Source organism: Procambarus clarkii, chromosome 25, assembly GCF_040958095.1.
Source record: "Procambarus clarkii isolate CNS0578487 chromosome 25, FALCON_Pclarkii_2.0, whole genome shotgun sequence".
In the NCBI taxonomy this organism is placed as follows: Eukaryota; Metazoa; Arthropoda; class Malacostraca; order Decapoda; family Cambaridae; genus Procambarus; species Procambarus clarkii.
Window position 1 is genome coordinate 37,031,816 of NC_091174.1, and position 20,700 is coordinate 37,052,515.

General features: G+C 46.1%; 2 long non-coding RNA genes across 2 annotated transcripts; one reads left to right on the forward strand and one right to left on the reverse strand.

Moving 5' to 3' along the window:
- Positions 1 to 301: 301 nt before the first annotated feature.
- Positions 302 to 14,702, reverse strand: LOC138368664 (uncharacterized). The gene is made up of 3 exons (XR_011229640.1): positions 14,660 to 14,702; positions 10,719 to 10,808; positions 302 to 973 (listed from the first exon to the last, which is right to left on the reverse strand). It is a non-coding gene; the product is annotated as an uncharacterized lncRNA (long non-coding RNA).
- LOC123756570 (uncharacterized) lies at positions 12,736 to 13,950 on the forward strand. The gene is made up of 3 exons (XR_006772653.2): positions 12,736 to 13,168; positions 13,321 to 13,449; positions 13,826 to 13,950. It is a non-coding gene; the product is annotated as an uncharacterized lncRNA (long non-coding RNA).
- Positions 14,703 to 20,700: the final 5,998 nt, after the last annotated feature.

Below are 20,700 nucleotides of genomic sequence, written 5' to 3' on the forward strand. Positions count from 1 at the left end.
AATATTTGTAGAACTGCATATTGCTATTGAAAGGTCCAATATTTGTTCTGCTGGTTTGCCAAATTTATGATGAAAATCTGAAATTCTGGTAAATATTTGGGTAGCTATTTTGGCTTAACTTTTCAACGGTATATCACAATTGATGTTTGTTAGCAACTCTACTATCCTGCTAAGTTCCTGGATGTACGATCATTACTTGTAAAATTGCGGTTTGAAATTTTTGTTGAACATAGTATACTTAATGTTGTAAAAATTAATATATAAAAACTTTTTATTGAAACTAGAATTTAAAAGGAAAAAATGTCACTTTACTTTTTATTCATGTAAACTGTATGTTAATATGCTTATGTAATATTTAAATAGTCAATGATCAATATTGGGTTAAAATAGATAAAGAAATGTATGACTGGAACAGACTTTTAAGATAAATGCCCATTGGAAAAATTGCCGTATGACAAACCTACAGTCCCCCATGGTTCGGGGAAACATTTGGTGTACCAGAAGCCTGCAGTCGAAAAATGAAAAACTACAGGCTTCTGGCACATTCTACTGGTATATATGCAAGAAATTTTTTACCAATATATTAATTTCCTTTGTCGGATAATTGAAGATTTTTAGGACCAACAACATACGACTCAGATAACTTTACCTTAGATTAAAAGAGACATGAGGTTTATCAAGTTGAGCTCATATGTTTTCCCTAGACCATGCTTCTAGCACATTATCAATTCTCCCTCAACCTAGAACATTAATCACTGTCAAAAATGCATGTAAATCCTACGTGAAATTCAATTTATGGGCGAGAATATCGAGTACGTTCGCCATTGGTCCCATAATGGAGAAAGGGAGATGGTCCTTTCCCTTGTTTCCTGAAGCACCAGAGCCAAGTGTTGGAGTGTGTTGCTCTGGCACTACTGCCACATGGGGCGGCCAGTCAACCACGGCAGCCACCAGCATGGCGCCATCCTTAAACCTGAAGGTATATACAAAGGGGACACATTAGTATTGCTCTGTCTTTTTTATTTAACTAAAACAATGGTTCAGAAGGGCTGTCAAATGACGTACCTAGTGCAACTGCAAGCAAGAGCTGTTATCCTACCTCAGCTCGGTTTAAGCCTACTCCTAGAGATCCGTTGATTTCTTGAGACAGATGCATCAATAGGAATAAATTTTATTCGCTAACAACATTAGGTAATAATCATATAAACTACGGGATGAGCTAAGTAAGTAATTATCAAAAGAAGGCACCAAACCGGGAAGGCTATGTAGCACCATCACATGTGTGGTATAATCAGAGCGCGTTAAATATTACCATGGATGCCAATACGAGAACAAAAATGCATTAGGCGAACGGTATGAAAAGTATCCAAGTCACCAAGAATTCTATTGAGGGACAGGCGACTGCAAGGGGCGGTCGGAAAGCAAGACAAACACTCGTCCTCGAAGTCAAGACATTCAAGAAGTTGTGATAGCGACCGTAAGAGGGACAATGCAATTAGGACAATAAGGGGAAGAGCGGCGCTCCATCAAGTGACCATGGGTTAAGCGAGTAGGGCCAATAAGCAACCTCGCCAGAGCCATTTTCCCATCGCCGGTTACAGTGGTAGGAGGACGGCCACGAGGAAACAATATTTAAGAGTACATAGTGTGTTACCAGTAACAGACAACCAAGAAGCCTGCCAACGGGTAAGGATGGAGGAATGGATAACTGGGTAAAAGTCTGAATATGGAATACCTTTACGAGAGATGGGACAAGAGCGGACAGCTTCCTTGGCGGCAGCATCCGCACGCTCATTTAAAGACCGTCTGCAGACTTAGACCACTCGGTGAAGATAAACAGAGCGGAAGTGAGAAGAAAAGTGCTCAGGGAAAAGACGTTTTAGAACAGTAGGAGGGGTAAAAGCTTTAGTGATGCGGGTCAAGGAGGTACAAAACTTCAGAAGGGGGACTCTCCACGGGAGCAAAGAAGGAACAACACGAGGAGAAACATTAGAAATACAAACGGAAAGAATCCTGTAAGCGAGATAACCAGACAGAAAGAGGGAGGTGGTGAAGAGGAACAGGAACCGCAGGAGGGGTAAAAGTTAAAACACGACAGAGGTGAGAGGAATGATCCTGGAGAGACAGGAAGCCAGTGTCAACATGCAAGCTAAGAACGGGAGTTGAATGAAAGGCACCAGAACTGAGGCACAACCCAGTATGGTGCAAAGCATCAAGACGGCGAAGAGTAGAAGGAGAAGCAGACAAGTAAGCAGGGAAACCATAATCGAGCTTAGACAGGACGAGAGAGGAATGTAAAGCAAGGAAAGTGCGCCTATCTGCTCCCCAAGAAGTATGGGACAATACCCGAAGGAGGGTAAGGGCCTTAGAGCACTCAGCACGGAGGTAAGAGATATGGGGAGACCAAGACAAACGAGTGTCAAGGAATAACCCCAAAAGCTTTGCGGAATCTTTGTACACAAGGGGATGACCATAAAGTGACAAAGAGGGACGAAGAACGACCCGTTTCCGCGCAAAAGTCATGGTACAAGTCTTAGAAGTAGAGAACTAAGCCATGATCGGTGGCCCAAGACGACACGGCATCAATTGCAAGTTGAAGCCGGCGCTGAAGGAGAGGCGAATCATCACCCTGACAGCAAAGGGTAAGATCATCGACAGAGAGCGGAGAAGACACCTGAAGGAAGAGAGGAAAAAAGACCATTGAGGGCAACCAGAAAAAAGAGTAGCGCTCAGAACACTACCCTGGGGCACACCTTCGTATTGCTGAAAAGAGGCAGAGAGAGCGGTACCAAGGCGCACCCGAACGGAACGACGAGAGAGGAAGCTGCAGAGAAGGAGAGGGACATGACCACGAAGGCCAAAAGAATGAAGTTGAGATAGAATATGATATCGCCAAGTGGTGTCGTAAGCCTTTTCCAGGTCAAAAAGGACGGCAACAACGGAGGTCTTCGCAGCAAAAGCAGTATGAATATAGACCTCCAAGTTCACCAGGACATCTGTCGTGCTGCGGCACTTGCGGAAACCAAATTGAGAAGGAGAGAGGAGGTGATGGTGTTCCAGGAACCACATCAGACGAACGTTAACCATACGTTCAAAGAGTTTGCATACACAACTTGTGAGAGCAACAGGCCGAAAGTCCTTGGGAAAAGTACCCAGAGACCTCGGGTTGCGAACAGGGAGGACAACGGCATCCAGCCAGTCCTCAGGGACTGACGACGACTCCCAGATCCGATTATACAGACTCAGTAAATACCGAGACGTCCACGTAGGGAGATGGCGAAGCATCTCAATGAATACCATCGGAACCCGCCGCCGTAGAACCGTAGAGGGCCAGGGCAGAACGAAGTTCAGAGAGAGAGAAGGGATCGTTATAGGGAAGTCGAAGACGAGTGCAGAAATCTAAAGGACGAGACTCAAGGACAGGTTTACGAAGAAGGATAAGATTGGCGAAGATGAAGACCAGAGCTAACAGAAGAAAGGTGGGAACCCAGTTCGGAAGCGACCTGCTACGGGTCCGCCACAAGAGTATCATGGAGGTGAAGGACCGGTGAAACATCGGGAACGAACTTGCTTGCTATCTTGCGGATACGCTTCCAGATCTGGGGCAGAGGAGTTTCGGACGTAATTGTTGAGACATAAGATGCCCAACATTCATGTTTAGCCATACGGATGGCCCTACAGGCCACCGCACTCGCTTTCCGAAATAAATGAAAAGAATCGGCCGTCTGCCTACGGCGGTGCCTCTTCCAGGCTGCACGCTTACAGCGGACACCCCGAGCACAGTCCGCATTCCACCAGGGAACGCACTTCCGTGGACCCCGAGAGGAAGAGCGAGGAATAGAGCGGAGGGCAGCGTCGAAGACAGTGTCATGAAAAAGGAGGAGAGCGCGAGGGAGAGGCAGAAAGGAGAGGTCAGAGAGAGCTAGCACTGAGGGTAAATAGGTTCCAGTCCGCTTTAGCAAACTGCCACCTAGGAAAAGAGTGAAGGGCGAAACGAGAAAAAGGAAACAAGGATAGGGAAATGATCACTGCCATGGAGGTCATCAAGAACCTGCCACGTGAAATCTAAGTAAAGAGAAGAAGAGCAGAGAGAAAGATCAAGATAGGAAAGGGTGCGAGTCCGAGAGTCCAAATGAGTGGGCTCACCAGAATTCAAAAGAGTCAGGGAAGAAGAGAGGAGAAACGGCTCAAGAAGGCGACCTCGGGTATTCGTCAGAACATCACCCCAAAGAGAATGACGACAATTGAAGTCACCCAGCAGGAGCACAGGCTCCGGCAAGGAGTCCAAGAGGCGTTTCAAATCAAGAAGAGAAAGCGGGACACTCGGGGGAAGATAAATGGAACAAACTGTGTACCATTTCCCCACAAAGATACGAGCAGCAGAACAATGGAGAGGCAAAGGAAAAAGTAAAGGAACAAAGGGAACATCAGCGCGAATCAAGAGAGCAGAAGAATTAGGAGCCACAGCAACGGCTGGGGGGGGGGGGGGGAAGCGAAAGGAATAGCCACGAAAACTACCAGGACGAGCACCAAGCATCAGCTCCTGGAGACAGACACAAAGGGGCGAAAACCGCGAAATCAGAAGTTGGAGTTCGAGGAAATTGGCGTAATAACCTCGAACGTTCCATTGAAGAATAGACATCGACGAGAAGGGTAAGGACAACAACGGAACAAGGAAGTAACAAAGGCGAAAGAGCAACACAGCACGTTAAAGAATATCAGGGTCGGGATCAGGGTCAGCAAAGTCAGGGTTAGAGGGCATGGGTAAACTGAGCAAAGACGGAGGGAAGGAAGCGGGAGAACAGACCAGAGGTGGGCGGGCGGGGTCCTGGAGGAGGAAGAGGAGGAGACAACGGAGAGGAGCAGTCAAGGACAGCAGCAGGAAGAGGGGGAGTAGAAAGAGGGGAGCGCACCTCAGCAAGAGCAGCAACCGAAAGGGAAGCAGGGACCAAAGAAACCTCCATAGCAGGAACATGGGGCGCAATCACTGAAATAGGAGGGGAAGGAGCAACAGAGCCAGAAGTAGGGGCTGAGGAAGAAAGCGAAGCCTTCTTACCTGCCAGGGAGGAGGAAGGAGAGGAGCCAGGCTTACGCTTCTGACTTAGAGACCGGTGTCCCAGCAACTACGTACCGGGCAACGGATTCCAGCGTCTGAACAGGAGAAGCTGAACGAGAGCACACACGATGGCCGTTAGGAGAGCGATGGACATCCGCCTGCACCGACAAGCGGCGGGGAGAGCCAATAGATGGAGAAAGAGGATGGGAAGGAGGATCGGAGGGAGACGAGGAAGAAGACACAGGAGACACGACAGACCGGGTAGAAAGAAGGGGAACCCCAGACAGAGGACCAGGAGGGGGACCCTTACGGGACAGAACTCAGAGGAACAGAGGGGGCAGTGGGCATATCAGGGTCCAAGGCCCAGAAACGGTTGTGAGTCTGAAGGAGGAGGGAAGGACGAGGAGAGGAGGAGCGCAACACGCGAGCATAAGAGATTTTAGCATAAGGCGGGAGCCGGCGAACCTGGTGCCTCGCCTCAGGAAAAGATAAATGCTCCCGGTGCTTCAAGTTGAGGACAGCCGCCTCAAGCTTTTAATGGATACAGGCACAGGAGAAGGTAGGATGGGCCTCACCGCAGTTGAGGCAGCGAGCTTGGGGAGAAGTGCACTTCGACTTAGAGTGACCTTCACCCCCACACAAAGAACAGAGAGAGAGTCCCAGAGCAGCGGAGGGCACCATGCCCAAACCTCCAGCACTTGTTACAAAGCCGAGGAGAAGGAATATACTCCTGGACAGAGCACCTACCACCAGCAAGAATGACAGAGGATGGAAGGGTCCTACCATCAAAGGTGATCTTCACAACGCGTAAGGGGTTGACGGCGACGACCACGAGGGGGACGAGTAAACGAGTCAACCTGGAGGACAGAATGGGTTTCGGGCATCAAGGATATGCCAAATATCATCGTGGCAATCCTGCAGATTCCGAACACCGGTTGCAACATGGGGCGGGAGGAGAATAGTGCCAACACTGGCACTCATCTGAACGTTCTTGGAGACCCGAACAGGGATCTCGCCAAGGCACTGACAAGGCTGCCAAGCGGGAAGCTGCATCCTGAGAAGGAGCAGCAACGACACGTGTACCGAGACGAGTGGGGTTGAAGGTAACAGACGCATCCACGGAATCAACAAGATGCCGATGGAGGGAGAAATCGTCAGGAGGCGCAGAATCAAGAGGCAGGAGATCAAAGTATTTGGCCCATGAAGCGGGACCAAACAAGGCCCGATACGCGTCAGTACGGGAAAGGAATCGAACGAGTGCGGCCAGGGCGTGAACGGCGTTGAGAACCCCCAGAGAGAGGGTCAAAAGGCGCAGTAGTCACAACGAGAGACCCAACCACAGAGGAGGGAGGGGAGCTGGGGGAAGAAGTCATGACAGTCAAAGGAGGAGCAAGGTCGGGGCCCAACGCAGCGGGACCTACAGAGCCTGGTCTTCCTAATACCGGCCGACTCGGGGGCTTGGTCGCCCACCTCACGAGCCTGAGAGGATACAACAGAAACATTTATCGACAGAGACGAAGAGAAAGAAATTCATCCACGAATGGGCCCCCATACCCACCATGGAGCCACAATTAGAGGCAGAACACCCAACAGGAAGCTATCGTCGATCATGCCGGGGCCCCCTAGGGGTGCGTCGTGAGTATATGCCCCACAAACGCCGCCTTAAGAACCGTCAGTCCTGTCGAGATCGGGTTCAGCGACGAAAGGAGGATTGACAATAGAAGGTTCCCCCTCGCTCGAGACGTCGGGTACAACAGTTCTACGGGTGCAAGAGTATGCCTCCTCAAGCACCCGGGCGTCAAAATAGAAGAAGTCCAAAGAAAGAACTAAAACAAGCAAAAGGTCGGCAGGAAACGACAAGCAGATAGGAGAAGAAGGGGGAGAAAAGCGAAACAAAAGAAAAAGGTGCTCAGCACAATGGGACAGGACGGCAGCAGGAGCACAAGGCTAGAAAAGGACAGAGGACTGTCCCAAGGAGCATCACACTCCAGCAGCCGCCCACTAAGCCCCCCTCACGGCATCAACGAGCTGAGCGGGGCTCAGCTCGTTGGCCATGGGGACCCCATGGCCAAGTCAAACGTCACCCTGTCAGTGGCAAACCACCACCAGCAGGGCAAACCAGCAATCACCCAACGTAAACACTAGCCAGGAGCTGAGAGACCTCAGGAACGTTCGACCTGGCCGGTGGTCACCACGCAACTCCAATCAGCCTCTCACTGCCACTCCCTCCCTCAAAAACTTACACTCGCCCACATCCTCTTCCCACCATATTTTTTTCTTTTATTCACTATATACAGACATGATATATAAATATCTACATTTGTGTTCACTTTAGTTAATCACTTATCGTGTATGGGGACGGCAGACTGTAACAGGTGGCCTTGCACATCTGATGCAAACTCGCTGGTTTAAGGGCAGATGCACTAGCATCCCTCCAAGTAAACCATTTTGGTGTTATTACCCTATATACACACATATATACATATCTACACGTTTTGTTCACCATAACTGTTCAACTAAGCCAGTGTAGTGCCCAAAGAGCATAGTGGCCACCCTTAACCAGCATGATGAGTCATGCAGATGTTGCCACCTCCTTAACCAAAATGGCTTCTCCCAACACTCCTTTTGCTGTTATTAAACTATATATACACACACACTGTTATATACAAGTATTTACGTTTGTGTTCACCATAATGAACCACTAAGTTGGTATGCGCAGTCAAACAACAAGGAGTGACCATCACACACCAGCCAGCCACTGGCTGCCACTTCCTCCCTCCGTCACCTCACTCACCAACATTCTCATCCCACCATACGGTTTGTTTTTATTCACTATATACTGATGGTATATATAAGTATCTGCATGTTTTGTTCACCATAGCGAACAACTAAGCTGGTATAGCGAGTCTAGACAGTAAAAGGTGGTCTCACACAGTTAGCAGACGAGCTCGAGTTGCGTGGTGGACCACCGACCGGGTCGGACGTTCCTGATGTCTCTCCGCTCCTGGCTCGTGTTTACGTTGGGTGATTGCTGGTTTGCTCTGCTGATGGTGGTTTGCCACTGACAGGATGACGTTTGACTTAGCCATGGGGACTTCTCGCCCTCCAGTGAAGAGGACAGTGTCGGCTGGTCTGGCATTTACGGTGTCCATTCGTTAGTTGGTGTCGCCCTGGTGGACGTGCTCCATGTGCCGCTGTCGGACCTAGTGGGCATCCAGCTGCTTCAGGGCAACCATGCTGTGGTCAAATTCCACCTCCAGGCTGTCTTTCAGGCGTTTCTCGAGCGGTGTAAGGGGCGTGTTTACCCTCTCCCTGATACTGCTGGTTCTGTTATGGTGGTGGCTCTTTGTGTCACCTTGACGTCTGGCGGTGCATGGTGCCCCCTTTGAATTTCAGGACGACTTCTTGACCTCCTGTTTTGAATGATTTGGGACAGTGTTAAGTGTTCGTTGGAAGAAGGTCGTTGCCGGGAACCGTGTTGGTATGCTTGACGGCTCCCGCACCCTGACGATGTCGCTGAAGTGTAGTGTACCGTCGTCGATGTCCATGTTGGGTTACACACTCCGCTGCCAGTATCGGGGTAAACCGCGCACCTGTTATCAGTGTGGTCACGAGGGTCATCTGGCTGCAGCGTGCGACGTGGGAGCGACTGGTAGGGTGCATGTTTTTCGTGCAGAGGATATTCCGCCCCTGTTGCGTTCGGACGGTTCCGAGGACAGTGTGGGTGCATGTTTTTCGTGCGGAGGATATTCCGCCCCTGTTGCGTTCGGACGGTTCCGAGGACAGTGTGGGTGCTGTGCCTGACTGCCTGTCTGCTGCTCCGCCTGTTGAGGCGTCCGACACGTCTGGTGACTGCTGTGGCCCCTGGGGTTGTTGAGCCGGTGTGTGTGTGGGTGTCGGGCCGTCGCCTGCGCTGCGTGTAGTGCGGGATGTCCCGGTGGAAGTTCATGTCCCACCCCGGCCTGTGGTTGTCGTACTGTCTCCCGGGGATGCAGGTTCTGCTGTTTTGGAGGGGAAGCTTCGGCAGGGGAAGATGCCTGCCGTGCCTGTATGTGTTGGCGACTGTAGTTCTGCTCTTTCCATCCCTTTCCAGAAGCGTGCGCGTCGGTGTTCTGAAGCTGTTTCCCTGGATGATGTGGACAGTGCAGGCGATGTGGCCTCTGTGGACTCCTCGGACGGTGCGGGAGTGGCCTGTGTGGATGTGAAGATGGTGGCCGTGCCTGCAGAGGGGCCTGCTGGGCGTGGTGTGGTGCGGCCTGTCTCTAAGCGTTCATGGCGGGCTCGGAGTGTCTTCCCTTCGTTGTGTGCCTTGGGAGGTGGGGAGAGTATGGTGCTCACCTGGCGTCCCCCGCCGTGGATGATAATGCTGTGCGGGGCTCCGAAGCTGCTGCCTGTGCCCCTCCTGCGTCTCCTGCTATTGGATCACCGCAGTGGGAGGTTGCCCTTGATGATCGGGACCTCGTCGTGGTGTTGCGGAAAGATGTGCGCCGGGGGGTCTCGGCTCCGGTACCCTGTGATGCAGTCGATGCTGCGCCTGCATCCCCTGCAGTTCCCCCTCCTTCGTTGCCCCGGACTGGGGGAAACCTCGTTCCGACTGCTGGGGTCGTGCCCTGTGAGGGTCCAGTGTTGGGCCCTTAATGGGATGCTCGGGTGCTTCCGATCCCGTAGTGCTCGTCCACTGTCTGAGTATCGACGGTGAAGGAGTTTATAGGGTGCCGGATAAGATGTCTCAGCCGAGGGCACCGCCTGGTGGCCGGCTGCCCTCTGACCTGTGGGCGATTTGGGAAGCGTACTGCTTGCGCTTTCCGATATACAAGTTCCCGGAGAAGTATTAGTTAACGTCTCGCGCGCACCGCTATGCTGTGTGTGGATCAGCTGCCGCCTCTCTTTACGACCCAACAGATCTAACGCTTTTGATGTTCTTCTCAACGTCAACGTATCTCCCTACATCTGTCCTGGTGCAGTCATCGGGAAGGTAAACCCTTCATGCAAACTGCACCTATTCACAAGAAGAAGAAGAGTCAGCAGACAACGCTACCTCCCTCCCCACCGAGATTACTCCTCCCATTACAGCCCTAATCATCACAATCCTGCTATTATCAGAATCCTGGTCATTTTTATCATAGTCAGGGGTCTTCTGTAATACTATCATCGCTAAATAATAGCAAGTACATATATATTGACATTTTTAGGCGATGCTGTGGTCACAAGCTGAACAGCAGTGCTGTGAGCCCAAGCTGCATGAGCCAGCCTTCGTGCCTCACTCAGTACCGAGGCCCTCACACCCGGGAATGTTGCCCACGATTTTTTTTAATGGCGTCTGTTTACAAGACTTCCTGATGAAGGTGAGGTGAACCCTATGTATCAAGCGGGTCATTTAAATCTTGCATAGTACTCTAACACGTCATATGATATGCTCAATTTTGGGCAAGTTACTCAACACATATGATGTGTTGCATAGTTTAAGGGTTAAGAGCTGCACAGTGGCACACTACAGCAAGAAATGATAGGTTCAGTGTGTTACAACAACCTTACCAGATAAACGGTGCAATGAGGTATATAAATTGATGAAGGGTACAGTGATATATTTAACAGATAAAGGGTAGAGTGTAGTGGTGCAAATGATGACGGTGACAGTGAGGTAGACAATAGCAGGAGTTACCTGAAGGTCCTGGGGTGGTCAAGCGTGTCCCGCTCCACCTCGCCTCCCCTCCACACATCGTTCACGGCACCGACCATATTCACTAAACACCTGTAAACATCTTTCAAGTCTTATTTTAAAATCTTATTATTCATTCATTTTGTCACTATAGCGACAGTTCACTTGTATTCATGTGTATGAATGTTTTGTACTGTGTATGCCGTTTTGTACAGTACACTTTTTTACAGTGCATGCTGTTCTGTACAGGTTATGCTATTTGCATTCTGTATGCTGTTTTGTACTGTGTGTTTTGAGACTGACTATTTTATCTACATTTGGAACTATGTAGTCAGCCTCCACCACATCACTGCCTAATATATTTCAATTCTTAACTACTCTGACACTGAAAATATTCTTGTTAATATCTCTGGCTCTACGGCCTCACTTAGCCAGTAATCTGCTTTATTTCCAACACTGTATGGGGGCCTTAGTGTGTCATTTGATCCCACCCCTAGTCATTGGTAAGTTATCAATAATTGGAAGTAATAAATTATCCTGAAAGGACAAGGGGGTGAACAATATTAGCCAGTACCTTCAATTGTACTTCTTGAAGATATATCTTAAAGCCAGGAGGTGTATATATATTATATATACTAGCGGTACCCGGACACGCATTGCTGTGGCTCAGCAACGCATGTGTGTTGCTGAGCCACAGCAACCTTCCCTGTCCCCTCGTCCTCCCCACCATTCTCCATACCCCCATCCACTCATCCCCACCATCCCAAACTCCCCCGTCCCCTCGTTCTTCCCCCACCATAACCTTCCTTGTCCTCCCCACCATCTCACTTGTCCCCTAATCATCCCCACAATTCCCCAGTCCCTCCTCTGATGCCTTTCCAAATGATCTGATGTTCCCAGCAGAAAATTGGGAACATTAAGCGATCTGATGTTCCCATCACTGAAATACAAGTTAAAAAATGAAATGAAAATATGAAACAATAAAAAAAATAAACTAGACTCAGGAAATTAATGGTATGGTTAACAACAGCTTAATTCCAACCCAATTCACAAAATAATTACATCAAAATGAAAATCAAAATTAATGAAAATTCAATTTATCATTGCAATCAGAAACATTGAAATGGAATTGTCACATTTAGTATAGCATTTGTATTGCTCTTACATGCAACAGATAGCACTGTTTTTCAAGAAAAGCATAGTTTTACCCATCACAGGCGTGGCATCTATCCTAATACTTACGAAATGAACGGTATGGGAAACAATACAGCTCAATTCCAACACAATATCACAAGATAATTCAATAAAATATCAAATCTAAATTTAGGAAAAAAAATTATCAATGCATTCGGAAACATTGAAATGGAATTCGTGACATTTAGTATAACGTTCATGTTACTATTATGTGAAACAGATGGGTCTTTTTGAAAACGCCATACATGTGACAGGTAAAAACATGCACCTATATAGTACGTACATAAAAAGACGTGCCTATACGAATGCAACATTGTGTCAAAATTTCAAAGCAATCTGATACTTTCAGAGATTATAGTGTGTGTTACGTCCAACAGATGGAGGCGTTAAAAAAAAAATTCCTTTCACTGGTGAGGCATGTATATAGTAGATATATAAAAAGACGCACCTATTCAAATGCAATGTTCCAAAATTTCAAAGCAATCAATAAAGGGGGCGTTATCATTGTTTGGCCGAAAAAATTCGGCCAAACACGAGAAATTTATAAAAATACTACAACGTTCTGGCAACACCGTGGTGCAAACCGTATAATGTTATGATAATAAATAACGTAATTAGAGCAAATTTTCCAGCCGCAATTGCCCGAAATCTGGTCCTCGCGGCTCGGGTGCGCCGTAGGGTGATGCGTCGTACGTTGTAAGCGTCTAGTATTTCGCAATAGAGTGGAGAATATCTTGTTATGCATATACAAATTATAAACACACTCGCTGGCAACTGTCTTCTGTGAGAGGGAGGGGCTATAATCCGATTACTGGCTTAGTCACCCTCTCAGTGTCTGTGCCGGCGGTCGCATGCCTGACGCGCTCGCACAGATCGTATTTTCTTGCATATACTGCACAATGGATATAGTATCGGACAAGAAGAAAGCTCTAAAGGCAAGAGCTCTACGCGTTAGCCAAGTAAAGAAGGAGCGTAAAGCCACACTGAGGCAAAACAAGAGTTCCCTTGAGTGAAGAGAGAGGGCAGCCTCCCGCCCCCACAACACACTACCTCGCCTCACACCCAGGCACCCACACCTCCTGTGGCACCTGCCACACCTCTGTGGCACCTGCCACACCTCCTGCTGCACCTGCCACACCACCTGCGGCACCTGCCACACCACCTGCGGCACCTGCCACTCAAGATCTTAGACCTGCAACTCAAGACGTTCTCCCTCTTGATGTTGCAAGATGTTGCATATTTCAGACCAATTATATTAGGTTAGTATGTATTATGTTTTATATCTTGATACTATATCATAAATAATTGTAAATATAAAGCTGCTGTCTTTTTTTTTTTTTTTTTTTTTTTTTTTTTTAATAATTTTTTTTTTTTTTTTTTTTTTTAATAATTTTTTTTTTTTTTTTATCAGGCGATCTTCATGGAACTTACACACCTTACTGAAGGAATGCCAATCTACAAGGGTGGTAATTTTGATTGAAATTGGTAGTTCATCAACCTCAGCCAAAGGTGGCTGAACTTTGACCTTCATTTTTTACAGGTAACTAATTTGCAACTATATGGTTGAATAACTTTTTTATTTATTATTCAATTTACATGGAACTTGCACATTATATGTAGAGTCTGTGCCTCTAAAAACCCAAGTTATATATTTCCCCTAAGATCATTTATTGATTTTATATATATTTATAAACATCATTTTGTTGCATAATTTTTTGGGTGAACTTTGAAAATTTGTATTATTGCACTAAATAGGTTTGGGATAATAATGCCACTAGACAACCTTTATTATATAGTATTGTGATAGCTGAGTATCATAGAAATAATATCAGTTGATATTTGTATTTGTTATATCAACTTTAAAACATGTAAAAAATGGTTAAAAAAAGTTTTTTTTTTTCTCCCTCTCTATTTAGGCTGCGATGCTGAAACTTGGACCACTTGCAGCACTCTTCACGTGTAACACGTCAATAAATTTTCATTGCACTAGAACAACTTTTATGAACCCTAACTAACGCCCCCTTAAATTTAATTAATTAAGTAGTTACAAAGATTTCCCTCACATGAAAAACACGTGAAAACAGTTTCAGAAAAAGCATTTATTCTTTTTACTTTTTTTCTCTACTGTGAAAGAAGTGACATTAATATAGTATGTATATAAAAACCTGCTCAGATGCGGAGGGAACGTTGTGTGAAAATTTTAAAGTAATTGGTGAAGAACTTTCGGAGACTAGCGGTTATACACAAACGAACATTTCCATTTTTATTTATATAGATATATAAATAAATGAATGCATGTACAAATATTTACAATGATAATCACTTTCGCACTGGACACAAATACAATAAATTTAGCAATCTTTTCCCGGCGAGTCCACTTTATCTTCTATTATGCATCAATCATGTGCTACGGTCCTCATACCGGCGAGTTCACTGCTCATTACAAGGGCAAGTCATACACTGTATCGTTATGGTGTCCAAAACACCACTTCTCTCCAACAACACTCTGGCAGAGGTCTTCAGCAACATGCTGACAGGGGTCTCCAACAATGACCTGGCAGAAGTCTCCAGCAACACGATAGCAGAATTCCACACAGGCATACAAGAAGCCTTAACAGACGGATCATACTTCCGTCTTGTAACTCAACTTGGCCTATCCAAGGTACGTAGGCCATCTCTAATACTTCACAAGTATTGCTGACAAAGCACCGTCTATACTGACTCGGCCACCTGTTCCCACTGGAACACACCTTGAGCTCAGGACTGCCGTTGGCGAACTGACGCGTGGTGCCGAAGATACGCTCCTCATCACTTCTGCAGACTAAAAACGTCATTAGCAAGACAGAAACTACACAGTGATAACATATGATGACAACCTTTCACCGGGAAACAGAAAATGTGATCGTGTGCACTTAATAGATGGCATTGATACCGTCACCTCCCTCTACAAAGGACATTGTCATCGAACCACAACCTAAATGAATTGTGGTCGGGAGCACTCAACAGATGGCATTGGCCTTGCCACACCTCCCTCAACAGATGGCATTGTCATCGTCACACTTAAAGGAATTCGGGTTGGGATGCATTTCCACAGATTTCGTCGAAATCGTCACACCTCACTCCACAGATAGAGTCGATATCATAACATCTCACTCCACAGATGGTGTTGATATCGTTACAGGCTCATTTGGGCACTAAGGTCTATTGCATATATCTAATGTATCAAGGTATTTCTATCTCACTCTGCACATAATGTTTGATATCTGTCTTCTCATTTCCTAACGAGAGCTATTTCAGTTGATGATTGTTTCGTTGGTACTTTGAAGCACTGAGTTTCCGAGCACCAACTGGACCTGCCACCCTGTGTCCATACACAAACTGAAAAGGAGTGAATCCCTGGGATTCCAATATCGCATCACGGATACCAAACAACACAGACGGCAACGCCTCATCCCATTTGTTGCCTTCCTCTTCACACTAGATTCTCAACAGATTCTTCACTGTACTGTGGAATCTTTCCAATGTGCTTTGTGACTTTCTTTTATTGCGACGAGCATCCCTGCTCTACTCACCATCCTCCCATAGCTTCTAAACAGCTTCGACTGAAAAACACTCCCTAGATCAGTCTTGATCACTTTTGACATGCCTACGCAGGCAAAGTAGTTCTGCAACTTGTCCAAAATGACCCACGACGTCACCTTTCTAAATGGAACTGCTTCCAGGAAACAAGTAAGTAATTATCAAATGAAGGCACCAAACCGGGAAGGCTATGTAGCACCATCATATGTGCGAAATAATTAGAGGGCGCTAAATATCACCAAGGATGCCAATATGAGAACAGAAATGCATAAGGCGAACGATATAAAAAATATTCGAGTCACCAGGAATACTATCGAGGGAGAAGCGACCGCGGGGGACGGTCGGAAAACAAGACACACGCTTGACCCGGAAGTCAGGACCTTCAACAAGGATAGGCACGGCCAAAAGAGGGACAATGCAATTAGGACAAAAAGAAGCAGGGCGGCGCTCCATTGAGTGACTGTGAGTTGAGCGAGTATGGCTAATACACAACCTCGCCAGAGCCATTTCCCACCGACGGTTACGTTGGTAGGAGGATGGCCACGAGAACACACAACTCTTAAGAGTACGCTGTTTGTTACCAGTAACAGACGACAAACAAGCCTGCCAACGGGTAAGGATGGAGGAATGGATAACCGGGTAAAAGTCAAAATAAGGAATACCTCTACAAGAGATGGGACAAGAGCGGACAGCTTCCCATGCGGCAGCTCCGCACTGCTCAATTAAAAAGACACCAATATGGTGGAGAACCCAACAAAACTCAACCGACTTAAATTTACTGTGAACAAGAAACAGTCAATGCTGGATCTCGATAACCACTGGGTGAACCGGATTAAACAACCCGAGAGCCATGAGGGCACTACGAGAGTCAACAACAACTACAAAGGAAGATTGACAACGTGAAAGCAGGAGACGAAGAGCATAGAGAATAGCATACAGTTCCGCTGTGAAGATGCTAGTCACCGGAGTTAAGCGACACATAAGTGCAATCAGGAAAAACAACAGAGTAGCCAACACTGTCCGCAGACTTAGACCGATCCATGAAGACGGAAACGGAGGGGGAGTGAGAAGAAAAGTGCTCAAGGAAAAGGCATTTGAGAACCGTAAGAGGGGGGAAAGCTTTAGTGATGCGGGTTAAGGATGTACAAAACTGTGGAACGGGGACTCTCCACGGGGGCAAAGAAGGAACAACACGAGTAGAAATACTAGAAATGTGAACGGAAAGAGAATCCTGCAAGCGAGATAACCGGACAGAAAGAGGGAGGTGGTGAAGAGGAACAGGAACTGCAGGAGGAGTAAAAGTAAGTAATTATCAAAAGAAGGCACCAAACTGGGAAGGCTATGTAGTACCATCAAATGTGCACGATAATCAGAGGGCGCTAAATATCACCAAGGATGTCAATACGAGAACAGAAATGCATAATGCGAACGATATCAAAAGCATCCAGGTCACCAAGAATACCATCAAGAGACAAGCAACCATGGGGGACGATCGGAAAACAAGACACACGCTCGTTCCGGAAGTCAAGACATTCAACAAGGATATGCATGACAGTAAGAGGGACAATGCAATTAGGACAATAAGGAGCAAGGCGGTGCTCCATCAAGTGACCACGAGTTAAGCAAGTGTGGCCAATACGCAACCTTGCCAGAGCCATTTCCCATCGCCGGTTATGGTGGTAGGAGGATGGCCACGAGGATGCACAACTTTTAAGAGTACGTAGTTTGTTACCAGTAACATACGACCAACAAGCCTGCCAACGGGTAAAGATGGAGGAATGGATAACCGGGGTAAAAGTCGGAATAAGGAATACCTTTACGAGAGAGGGGACAAGAGCGGACAACTTCCCTGGCGGCAGCATTTGCACGCTCATTTAAAGAGACACCAATATGGCTGGGAACCCAACAAAACTCAACCGACGTAAATTTACTGTGAACAAGAAACAGCCAATGCTGGATCTCGACAACCACTGGATGAACCGGATTAAAGGACCCGAGAGCCATGAGGGCACTATGAGAGTCAACAAAAACTACAATGAAAATTGACAACGAGAAAGCAGGAGACGAAAAGCGTAGTGAATAGCATAAAGCTCTGCTGTGAAGATGCTAGTCTCCGGAGGTAAGCAACACATATAGGTGCAATCAGGAAAAACAACGGAGTACCCAACACCGTCCGCTGACTTAGATCCATCGGTGAAGACGGAAATGGAGCGGGAGTGAGAAGAAAAGTGCTCAAGGAAAAGGTGTTTTAGAACCGTAGGAGGGGTAAAAGCTTTAGTGATGTGGGCCACAGAAGAAAAGTGGGAACCCAGTTCGGTAGCGACCTGCAACGGGTCCGCCACAAGAGTACCATGGAGGTGAAGGACCGGTGAGACATCGGGAACGAACTTACCCGCTATCTTGCGGATACGCTTCCAGATCTGTGGCAGAGGAGTTTCAGACGTAATGGTGGATACACAAGTTGCCCAACAATTGCGTTTAGCCGTACTGATGGTCCTACGGGCCACCGCCCTCGCCTTCCGAAAGAAAAGAAAAGAATCGGTCGTCTGCCAGCGGCGGTATCTCTTCCTGGCAGCACGCTTAAAGCGGACAGCCCGAGCACAGTCTGTATTCCACCAGGGAACGCACTTCCGTGGGCCCCGAGAGGAAGATCGAGGAATAGAGCAGAGGGCAGCGTCGAAGACGGTGTCATGAAAAAGGAGGAGAGAGTTGTTACGTACCTCTATAAGATACGTAATTAAATAAATTAATATGTACCTTTATAATTGTGTGTAAATTACAAGTATGTATATTGATATACTTATATGTTCTATGTAAAATAATTTCATGTTACATTGTTGGCGTTAGGCCCAACTGTATCGTGGGAATGATTGTTTTATTTCTTTGTGTACTCAGTTTCCCACGGGAACTAATGATTTATATGTGATCATATGTGGATAACATAGGTGAATAATAATTGTGTGAACTGTATCTGGCAAATTGTCGTGGGATAGTTCCTTGCTGGGTGAGCATGCCATCATTCCCCGTTGTATGTGTATTTTAATTACTATGTAAAGCAATAATTACCTTATTTTTGTATACCAATATGTATTGACCATTCATTACGTTAGTTTAAGATTACTCTTGTCACAATGTATTGCTCCATTGTAGAATTAATAAATATTGTAACTTTGGCAAATTCTTCGCGGGGCAAGGCAATGATTTTGACTCCCGCGTATATGTAAGTGAGTAGCTGATCCAGAACCAGAAAGTTAACATCTTGTGGAGTTAAGTTTTACATTATTGTTCTGTCATAACCATACATATAATAATATTATATTAATTTCCGGGAGAGACAGTAATATTTTAATTTGATATATTTGTGATAAATTAATCATCTGTTTGCTATTGAGATTTATGTAATATATTTATATATAAGTTTTATATGTATTCTTTCAGTCCTAAAGGAAAGTTTTAACAGAGTGCTCATTACTTATTAAGGGGTTATACTGGTGACCCGCTCTTGTGAACAGCAGTTTTTAGTAACCCTAGACCTGTTTTAAAGTTGGCTGTTGTAGGGTCACGAGCCGTAACGTACGATAGGTAACAAAGAGTTATAGGGGCCTGTGCCGGGAAATATTGTTCCCACTTAAACTTAACTGTGCTAATCTCACCTTGCCTTCCTAGGTACCAGTGTGTCAAGTGTCTGTGTGTTTCTTAAGAACTATTCCATGTGCCAAGCAAGCCTTCCTGTGAGTCAAGTAACAACGTTTCACGATTTTGAGGTAAGTCATCCTATATATTTGTTTGTGCAGTGAGGCCAAGCGAATTTTCAGTGTTGTGACAATTTTACAGTGAAGTGTAGTGCAGTGCCATTGTTTTAATTATTGTTGTGAATCAAGTGCCAAGTGTTAGTAACGATGGAGAGTCAAGTGTCGTCGTTGTTGGCTCACCCAGACTTTGAAGGGATTAAGAGCCTAAAATAGACTGAGTTAGTACAAATGGCAAATCATTTGGATTTGACCGCCAACAATAGAATGGTTAAAGCCCAACTTGTGAAAGTCATTGTGACGCATTTTGTTGAGAATGGGGAGTTAGACGAAGAAAGTCTAGAGGAGTTAAGAGAGGAGTTGAGTGATCAGATGACGTTAAAGCGTCTTGAGTTAGAAGCTCGCAAATTGGAGCTTGAATCTCAAAAAGAACAGAAAATATTAGAGGCTGAAGCTCGTCAAAGAGAGCTTGAAGCTCAAAAAGAACAGAAAATATTAGAGGTTGAAGCTCAGCAGAGGGAGCTTGAGACTAGGCGTTTAGAACTTGAGGCACAAAATAGAAGATATTTAATTGAGTTGCAACTAGAAGCCACAAAAAAGCAACAATTAGAGATTCAACAACAAATGGCTGACACTAACTTCAGGCTTGAATCACAGCGTATGGCAGCTGGGCATGGAAATACTAGTAATGTTTCAACAAATAGTGATAATAATCCCATCAGGATGAATAAGTATATAGAGTTACCCAAGTTCAATGAGGAGGATCCTGAGGTTTTCTTTGCACATTTTTATAAAATTGCCATCAGTATGAACTGGCCAAGGGATCAGTGGGTAGCCATTATGCAGTCTCAATTTAAGGGGCGTAGTCAGGAGGTTTTTACATCCCTACCTGACGCTCATAGTTTTGATTACGAATTTGTAAAGAAAAGCATCTTAAATGTGTATCAATTAAATCCAGAGGCACACAGGCAGAAGTTTCGGAACCTAAGGAGGGTAAGTGATCAGACAATAGCAGATTTTACTCGTCAGAAGACGAATTTTTGCAACAGATGGTTAAAGTCACTTTCAGTAACTGAGTTTGATGCTCTAAAGAATCTTCTTATCATGGAAGAAGTATTGTCATGTCTCCCAGACAAGTTGTCTACCTTTATGGCAGAACAAAAGAATGTAACAGATATTTATGAGCTGTCAAAGCTCGCTGATGAGCACGAGTTGTTGACTAAGGCCCAATTTACGGCCACTTCACCTAAGCCTAGTAGTAGAGTAAATTATAATGCTCACAGAACTCCTTATCAGTATAAGTCTCCTGGTGCGACAGTTACTCCCGTGAACTCTTCTCTTACTAACCCTAAGAATGTTACTCCATTGCCAGGATCATCTAAGCCTAGTAATGCTAATTCTAAACCTGCAGTTGGTTCTACCAGTGTGTCCACTGTCAAGTATTGTACACATTGTAAGAGAAG